The sequence below is a fragment of the Gavia stellata genome, chromosome 1, assembly GCF_030936135.1.
Source record: "Gavia stellata isolate bGavSte3 chromosome 1, bGavSte3.hap2, whole genome shotgun sequence".
NCBI classification, from domain to species: Eukaryota; Metazoa; Chordata; class Aves; order Gaviiformes; family Gaviidae; genus Gavia; species Gavia stellata.
Genome location: NC_082594.1, coordinates 70,784,268 through 70,794,574, shown reverse-complemented (window position 1 = coordinate 70,794,574; position 10,307 = coordinate 70,784,268).

The following is a 10,307-nucleotide window of genomic DNA, read 5'->3' as shown; positions in this document are numbered from 1 at the left end:
AAATGGAGACAACACAATTGCCAGGTTAATACGCAGATGAAAAGGAACACAGGAATAAGGCATACATCTGTGGTGTCCTTCAGATCAGCTCCAAGAGGTCTCCCTCTTTCTGTCAGGCAACTAAAGAGCTATTGAAGTGTGATCCTTAGGCAAAAGCCATTTTCTGGCTTAAGCTTTTACTGAAGAGGATTTCTGCTCTGTAGATATGTGTGTCTTTATATTTCCAAATCTTTCTCAAGGTTCGGTTCTTCTCTACCAGTGATTCCTGTGATTTGTAATCAGAATCAGTTTTAACATTCTCCTGCAGGACTAAATGATTGCCTCTACTTCAGATATGCCATTGGACATACTGGGCACATCCATTTCTTGGCTAAACAGCTGACAGAAAAGTTAGTAACTTTCCCGGTACTTAGTTAACTGAGGTGTTAAACTTGCTCCTCAGCCACAGAGTTTTTCATATGCTGTCGTCAACGTATTGCCTAACAACATAAAGTGTCAAATGTATAGTACGCACGTGAATACGGATAGTGCACATGGTTTGTTAAAAGCTGTGGACTGAGCCTACCCTCTATGAGAATCAGCTACTATAAATTGAGACTGAATTTGCAATGAACGCCCCCTCACCTAAGCTTGGAGAGATGATGTGACTGCATATACCTGCTATACCTCATGAAGCTGTACCCTGAAGATTGTAAGACCATGCAGAATTTGACCACACTGAGATTTTACAGAATACCAGAGGACTGTACATAAGGAAGGTTGAAAGCTAAATGGCAGTAACTCCAAAGTCATTTGAATGCCAGCAAAGCAGACATTCAGATGTAGTACAATGAACTACACAATATCTGTAAAAGGGCAGGTATTTTTGCACAGAATGGTATAGTGACACAGTCATTTAATCTCTACAGCTGATCGGCACTGCCCCTGCTGTGGTAAAGGGAGAGGAGGGAAATTAAGGATATGGATGCTCATATTAACACCAGATGTTGTTCTTATTGCTCTTATATCCTGAATTACTGACTTTAATCAGAGCTTGGAAATGCCTGCTTTCTTTACCAGTCCCTAGAGAAAAGGAGCTGCTAATGTGACTTTCATAGCCTGTAGTTGTGTTGATTTGCCTGATCATGAATATGTCAATTTATAAGTCAATTCACATGATAGTTGGTTTAAGGTAATGGGTCATTTCAGTGATTTATATTGCATTTTTTGTTCCATTTTTGCACTTAATAAAACTTTATTTCCTCCTCTCCACATCTGTGGCTTCTGTTTTTGCTGCAGTTAGACAGCAGTAAGTGTCAAAAATCAAACTTACAGTAAGAAGAAAAAAATGCAATAAAAAGCAAGAGTGTTGTTAGACCTGCTCTCCACATGGAATAAATGTCTCATTTGTACTGTAGAATAATTTAAACAAAGCCAAATCCAAACAAGCAATTGGAATATGTAATTTCCCAGAGGAGGATGCAGATGGGATCAGTGAGGAGACAGCTGTTGTAAGGCACCAGTCTTGAAGCTTCTTATCTTTCTTGCACATGCTACAACAGGGTACTGACTGAGAGCATAGTCTGTGTCTGCATTTTTTTAGTGCTCCTGGCTGACCATTTTCTACCACACACAATGCAGGCTGAAAGAAAGAGAGTATCAAAGTCTTCTTGTCTATTGATAATTTGAACATAAATGTTGGGAAGAGTTGGGACTATTGTATATATATAGTATCAGTACTATAGTGCAGTACCATGTAAGGGCTTGGAAATGTAGAATGTTTATGAATTATAGTTGTCCATGTGCCCTGTCCTGTGTGTCCACCTTCCATGTCTGCACCAAGTCTGGAGAGACTCTGAGTGAAGGGGTCCCTCCAGATGGACACCATGTCTAGTTCCATATTCATAATTTCTTCCTACTATAAGCACTTCTGTTCCTCCATTGCCATCTGCATTCTTTACAGAGATATGAGGAGAGGTAGAACTTGCAAACCAGGGGTAAATGGTAGAAGTTCATAAAAAATAGGCAAGAAAATGAAGACTAGCAGGTAAGAAGATAGACGCGTGAGTCTGGCCTGGAATGTTACTCTAGAACTGTGGTTATATATTAAAGTAGTCCTTTTCTATCTTGCTTTCTCAGAGAAAGTAAAAAAAAATGGCTTTCTTTTTAGAGATGACTATGGTCTGGCTTGCACAGAAAAGTCAACTTTTACATCATTAAATCCTATATATATTTAATAAAATGTTTGAAATGTTGCCTCTCCTAGTGAGATGCTTGTGAGGTAGTTGAAAAGTATTCAGTGTTTTGAAAGAGAAAATGTGATCGCATTTTTGGGAAATAGTTTTCTGATTTAGTAGCTGTAATTAGATAAAGTGTCTGAGCAAAACAGTAGTTACCAAGCTTTCTGCAATTGCCATAAGTTGCGTAAAACACAAAAGGGAAAAAAGACTCCACAAGAATCTACTCCAGTTTTGATCAACTCATGACAGCTTCCTGTGGTTCAACAATCCAAGCTTCCTGAAATTCAAGTGAAAGCAGCTGCAGATAGACCACATTTTTTAGTTTCGGTGTCAGCTAAATATATTCATCACAGGGATTTGTCTCTTATATTGTATTGATCTTCCATCTGGCCTCTATTGGTGAGATATAGTATGTATATCAGCAAGATATACCACAGTCCATTGTAATATATTTGTTGTTTATTTCCTATCAAATACTGTTGCATTAAAGGGCAAAGTAATTTGGCAGAAAATAAACCCCTTTGCGTTCCAGCTTATTCTCAGTTGTCAGATGGGCTGGGGGCGGCTGGGCTTAGATTCTGAGTGATGCCCAATTCTCTGTGTTACAAGTCTGGTCACGTTCAATACATTGAACTCTCATGATTACGGACGCAGTGGTAACACCATACACTTTCAGTCTAGTCGCATTCCATGAACTAGCATGGCCACACCTAAGGAATTTGGTCGCATTCAATGAGAACTCTCACGTCTAGATTAATGAATAGTGTAGTTTATTGAAGCAACAGATGCGCAAGTTCTTTTGGATTGCTGGTGGTAGTACTACTGCCCGCAAAGCATGTGCAAATACCAAGAATATCAGTAATATAGCCTGGCTACAAACGCGTTAAGTTATAAAGCAACTCTATAGAGATTTCTAAGTTTTCTGGAAAAGCACTTGGCATAACCAAGTGTTTGAATCTTACCCAAAGGGGTACCTATGGGGAGGAAGAGAGACTCAGCCCGTCGACTGATCCCAGGTGTCAGAGGTGGTCTGCGATGGTTATCTTCCCTGACATCCCTCTTCCCTTAAGCCATTTATACTATTTTTCTTTTCAGTTGGAGATTGAGTGACTCTAGTCATACATACCTTTATCGTAATTGGTGTAAAAGTTTCTTACTTTGCTTTTAAAGGTATAGACTAAGAAAAATTCAGAGTGCAAGCTCAGTGAGGGGTGGTCGCACCTTGGAGGTGGGTAGCTTTTGAGATGGAGGTGTGGTTTTTTGGTATTATAATGAGAAAAGTTCATCCAAAAGATAGTATTTTGTCAAAAAATAATGGACTGTTGGCTCAGGGTAGTAAATATGCAGCTCAGGGTAATAAATATGCAGCTTATCAGTTCCATAGTACCTTTCAGTTCCCATCTTATCACAGAGCCTGGCCACGGTGTTTTCACTCCGCTCCACCCTCTGTGCAGTTTCTCTTAGAGTCAGCACACCAAGCTCCCCTGGTGTTGCCAGCAGCCAAGGTTGCCTAGGGAACTTCTGCGGGATGGATTCCTTGCATAGCCGCCTTGCATGACCCGCCTGGGTCACGAGTATTTGCTTTGCTTTTTCTCTGTCCGCAAGTGATCTACTAAGTTATTAGTACATCAAAGTACTTCTGTGGCACTGGCCATATTACACCCTGATGCCCAAGGCAGAATGTACTGTGGTGTGGCAAATTTGTACTACATAACACCATCTTCCCTTATTTCACAGAGGAGTAATAGGTGAGTTACCCCACTACTCCATAAGCTGTCTGTATGCCATTTCACTGACTGTATAACCTAGTACCAAATGGACAGAGGTTCACGTTTAGATGTTGTTCAGACACCTCCTGTGACAGCAGAACTGACACCACTGACTCAGTGCAGAAGATAATCGGAGCGGAAAATTTCTTACCCACTCTGTGTTAACCATAGCTGGGCAGAGGAAGAGGTGATGTGTAAATGTGTCAAGCCAGAATAGTACCAGAATACTAAAGAGATGTAATCCTCCCAGTATTATAAGACTACACCTCATATGCACTGAGATGGTGCATTTTCCCCCCTGCTTCTTGGCTACCAAAATGCTTGAGCAAAAGTGAGATGGACAAGGTAAGATATGGACCCCCACCTTGACCTTTCACAGGGGTGGGGAAGCACTCCTGAGCATGCAGCCTGCAATTTCCTGGAGCTATATTATAAAATATGTTAAATGTGTGAGTGAGTGAGTGAGTGAGTGAGTGGAGAGGAAAGGGAGACAGAGGAAGCGGGGAGGGTATTCTGGAGCAGTCCTTTACCCTCTCCTTTATAAAGTTGCTCTAGCAGCAAAGGGTAAATACGAATCTGGGAAGTACAGGCATGTGAGGCTGCTTTTTTTAGCATATATGTTACTTTTACGAAAGAGGGAGGAGTGAATTGGAGCAGAGGCTCAGCCAGATATTTGGTACTATTTGACAAGATTTTCATCCAGTGTGGTAACCAGTATAATATACCACTCAGTTTTTCTGGCAGCACAGCTTTCAAAACTCTATGTGACTGGTGCTTCTGTTGTATGTCTAAGATCTGCTCTGGTGGTTGGACTGCTCTACTTAATTTTTTGAATGTGATAAACTTGGAGAGTATGACAATTAGCACTTAAAATGAATGAAGTATATTTTGTTTCTGTAAGATGCATCTTTTGGAAAGAACCATCTTCTCTTTCTGATAGTCTAAGCAATGGCTTGAAGGTAGCATGGTCTTGACTTTATCTGTGTTGCACTCTATAGTTCCTTCAAGAGAAGAGGAGAGTAAAATGCTTTTTTTTCTAGTCAGAAATGACACCTTCAAAAAGCCTAGCTCTTTACACTGAAACCTACAGAGATACATTGGAGCCCTTTTTAACTTTTAAACAAACATATATTTTGTATTGGGGCAAAACACTGAAGATATTTTAGGAGACAATCACCAAGCTTGATAGTCAATGGGCTCTGTTCTGGAAAGAGAAGAGCGATGGTACACATGGTAGAAGCTGCAAATACACATCTTATATCTCCGAATGCTCAGGACCCAATATAACCAAGCATTAATAGTGGCCATCACCTAAAGGTATGTGTATAAACAAAGGCTACATTGAAATCACCTCTTATATAGCAAAAAGCCTTTTTTAACTTCTTGTGGAAATAGAGTAATTGACGCAATTTGCGGTAAAGAAAGTGAACTTCACACAAGAAAAGAAGAAACAAATCCTACTGTTCTTGAAATAAGCGCAAACTGATGGACCTATATATTTACATGACCTGTATTGAAATAGGGAGAAGTGGGGTCTGAATTGATGACAAGGTGCTCTCAGATGCTTTTATGTAGTTTGAGTCACTGTGCAGCCTGTCTTTTATGGGTTTTGCATTCATACAGGAAGCCTGGAAGAGGGGCTGGACCATGTAGGTCTATATACGCTGAAGGGCTCTGCCTGCCTCGCAGGTCCAAGGGGCAAGTGACAGATAGCTCATATTCATCAGGGCTTCTCTTTTCTCTTTCTGCCAAAGCTGTGCTGGGGTAACCAACAAGGCTTAACTGGGAGGACACAGACAGAAAGTAATAGTGTGTCACGGCCCCCTTATAGTACCCACTTGCAGTGGGTGTGGAAGGTAGCTGAGGAGACTAAGGGTAAGGAGAACTTGGCTCTTACAGTGAATATTATTCGGTGTTGGGCAGAAATGTGGCTGTCTTGTATATCTGAGATACTACACACTTTTTTGCACTATCTAGTAGCAGCATTTGGGCAAAAAAGAAATAAACTTTTACCTTTCCTGCTCTTAAATGAAGCAAACTAAAAAGTCCAACGCATTTTTGCACACAATGCAAATAGAAGATTTTAAAACCCAGAAGACTTTGATCTTTTACTAGGAGCAAACTTTTTTCCCCTGTTCTTTTTACAAGAAAATGACCCGGAAATTTTCAACCTAACGCAACTGAACTGAGAAAGGAAGGGATGATGACAGTGAGGTAGAGGAAATTCCTGTAAAGGAAACAGACTCAACACAGTGTACAGCTAGAACTAACCACAATTCTTATCATGTAATGTAGAATGTGCAGGTAAGATTTTCAGATTTTTATTTTTTTTTTTAATTATAGCTTTTAGCTTCAGATTTTAGCCCTCCCTACCCTATCTGCTTGACAGGTGAGTTGGTTTTATTGTCTTTGAATGTGCATTTTAAAGTAAATTTGGTTTACTTGCTTGGTCAGACAAAACAGTAGTGTCTTAGTAAGTAGTTTCATTAGATCTTTTTTTGCTTTATAGGTATGACAAAGCTTTTTTCTTCTATGTGACTATCACTAATCTTACTCTTCGAATCAGATTATGTTTGCCTTTCCACTGATGTAAATACAAGACAAGACACAGGAATCGATAGCTCTGACACTGCAGTGATTTTCATCAGAATCAGAATAGTTGATTGTAAGATTGTGGCCACTCTTTACTAGACTTCAGAGATATCATGAAACTTGGTGCAGCTCTCAAGAAATTGATTTTGATTTCTTTTGCTTATATTTTATGTAAATACACATAAAATGCTACGAAATAGAGATTTGCTGTTTTCTTGTGAAAGTCCTTTAGGTTGACACATAGGCAAAATAATACAGTTCTTATTCTTCTCTCACATTTTTTTAGCACAGGAAATTATGTTGAGACCACATTAGTTTCCTTTGTTTATAAGTTACTTTCCAATTAAATGGCATCCTAAATCCCTGGTCTAAGGATATGATAATATGGGTGTGTACATGGCAGAAGGCGGAGAGACTCTTGATAATACGTTACCCAGAGTAGAGTGCTTTCTTTTTCTGGCAGATACTGACCAAGATAAAATAAGTCACTGAATATATTGAGTCACTGAATCACCTTGAGTCCACCTGCAGTGCAAATACACCTTAAGATTATCCTGTTTCAGGTACCCCCTCCTTTGGTAATTGTTGTCTGCTTCTGCTGTGAATTTTTCTCTTCCTGTCAAGCACACTTGCAAGACGACACTTTTTAATTTCACATGCTACCCTACTTTTTAAGTACTACAAAAATGCAAATTTTCTGAGGTTCTCTAATAAAAGTGTTATCAGTTAGCAGAAAAATTGGCAGTGGTGTATTTTCCCATGGCTAGCAAAAGACAACAGAAAATTATACAGATTGCTAAAGAAAGCTGTAACATTCATTAGTTAATCCTCCCCTTCACATTTCTTCCCCATTCGTGGTGACCTTTTGAGCTTGAAGAGGATGTTGTTAGCATGGCAGTAAATGGGAGAGCAGAGAGATTATACATCACTGGCATTATTAAATGCTTTGTGAATGGTCACTTGATGTGGTTTTGCTACACATAGCCTGTGTGTCCCCTGTTACAGACAAATGGGCAGCTGGGAAGTAAATGCTTCCAGTGATCTTGTGCCAGGTCAGGCACTTCTCTAGTAGCTTCTGATGGCGTAACAAATTGAACTGAGTCACCAGAGAGGACCAGAGCTGTCACAGGAGAGGGGCTGGACCCTTCTTCTGGGATCAAGGGAGAAGGGACTGGGAAGGACAGAGAAATAGATGAGACCTTCTCCTTTTGACAACAGTGACCCATTATATCAGCTTACCTGCTCAAGGGACTGCACCACTGAATCACACACAAGACCCTTGGGTCCTGCTTGCTACTGGCACCAGTGTGCCTTTGCCATGTGGGCTGATGGGTGACATAACTCAAAACATCATCCTTTGTTTTATACAGTATGAATAGGGACAGAGATGCAGCCCTAATGAATGCCTTGAGAGAGGTCTTTACAATTGTCATAAATCCAGACTCAAAAGACTCAGGATCCATTAATCTTTTTGCAGTGGATAAGAACAGTTGTCGTAATGTTTAGGAGGGCTTTTTGCCCAGTGCTGTTAGGCAACTGTCTCTTTATTCAGACTTATTTACTGGCTTGGAGTTTCAGCATGATTTTAAAAGACGTATGGGGTGATGACAGTTGGCAGCAGCCGATCTGTAACAAAGTACCAGGATGGGTTCAGACAAATGAGTTAGCCTACTCCATGTGACCTAAGAATAGATCATTCCGTTCACTTGCAAGGAAGAGAGACATACTGAAGAGAATGGTGACTAAAGTATTCCTCTCTACACAGAATAGCTGCCTGAAGAAGTGCAGAGTGGGAGTTCTCTTCACCTCTCTTGCTAGCTCAGTGTGCACTGGATGCTCTCTTGCTGCCTGCCTGTATGAGTTGTGTCTGCTTTGCATGAGATGCTAACAAACAAAGGACTAGCCTTTGATTGACCTTTTTTTCCCTTGGGCTGACTCAGTGTCTCTTGGGCAGCTGTGCAAATGCAGAGTCACTCTGTGGCCATATGAGCAAAGACAAAAGCTCCTTGAGGTCTCAGTTGCACAATGTGAACATCAGCAAAGCACATGGCCTTTACTCACCGAGATCCTGAATCAGGCACTCCAGACATGTCAGCCACAGGCATTGGATATGTTCTTACTAAATACCCAAATTAAGCCATGGCTGTTGAATATGCATGCTTGACAGCCTGGCTTCCCTCTAGCCCAGTGGCTGAGAAGGCTGAGGGACACAGATCAAACCTCTTAGTAGGAGAGGCAAAGCACTTCATACAATAGGGTGTGGGGTTTCACCTTGGACAGGATGCTGTAATATACGGGTCTGGGTGCAGCTGAGTACTTTGTGGACCTGCTCCCAAATACCCCGGGTGTTCCTGGTCTCAGCTCACAGATGGCACACCACAGAGCTGATACTTTATGATGGTGTGGATGTTACCCTGTTCAGCAGGACTCTGCTAGAGTCATTCAAGCAGTGAAGCACAGCACTGTGGTGCAGAAGTGAGGCCTGATGCTGCACACGCAGGTAAGTCACAGAGGACAAGAAGGATGTTTTAGGTTGCTCTGCTGACCCTAGCAGACATAGTACCAGAGAATCATACAATTGTTTAGGTTGGAAAAGACCTTTAAGATCATCAAGTCCAACCGTTAACGTAACACTGCTAAGTTCACCACTAAACCATGTCTCTAAGTGCCTCACCCACACGTCTTTTAAATACCTCCAGGGATGGTGACTCAACCACCTCCCTGGGCAGCCTGTTCCAGTGTCTGACAACCCTTTCAGTGAAGAAGTTTATCCTAATACCCAGTCTAAACTTCCCCTGGTGCAACTTGAGGCCATGCTCTCTTGCCCTATCACCTGTCACTTGGGAGAACAGACCAGCACCCACCTCTCCGCAACCTCCTTTCAGGTAATTGTAGAGAGCAATAAGGTCTCCCCTCAGCCTCCTCCTCTCCAGACTGAACAACCCCAGCTCTCTCAGCCACTCCTCGTAAGACTTGTGCTCCAGACCATTCACCAGCTTTGTTTCCCTTCTCTGGACACGCTCCAGCACCTCAATGTCCTTCTTGTAGTGAGGGGCCCAAAACTGAACACAGGATTCGAGGTGCGGCCTCACCAGCGCCGAGTACAAAGGGACAATCACCTCCCTACTCCTGCTGGCCACACTATTTCTGATACAGGCCAGGATGCCGTTGGCCTTCTTGGCCACCTGGGCACACTGCTGGCTCATATTCCGCCGGCTGTCAATCAACACCCCCAGGTCCTTTTCCTCTGGGCAGCTTTCCAGCCACTCGTCCCCAAGCCTGTAGCGTTGCATGGGGTTGTTGTGACCCAAGTGTAGGACTCAGCACTTGGCCTTGTTGAACCTCATACAGTTGGCCTTGGCCCATCGATCCAGCCTGTCCAGATCCCTCTGCAGAGCCTTCCGACCCTCGAGCAGATCAACACACCCACCCAACTTGGTGTCATCTGCAAACTTGCTGAGGGAGCACTTGATCCCCTCATCCAGATCATTGATAAAGATACTAAACAAAACTGGCCCCAAAACTGAGCCCTGGGGGACTCTGCTTGTGACCGGCTGCCAACTGGATTTCACTCCATTCACCACGACTCTCTGGGCTTGGCCGTCCAGCCAGATTTTTACCCAGCGAAGAGTACGCCTGTCCAAGCCATGAGCAGCCAGTTTCTTCAGGACAATGCTGTGGGAAATGGTGTCAAAGGCTTGACTAAATTCTAGGTAGACTACATCCA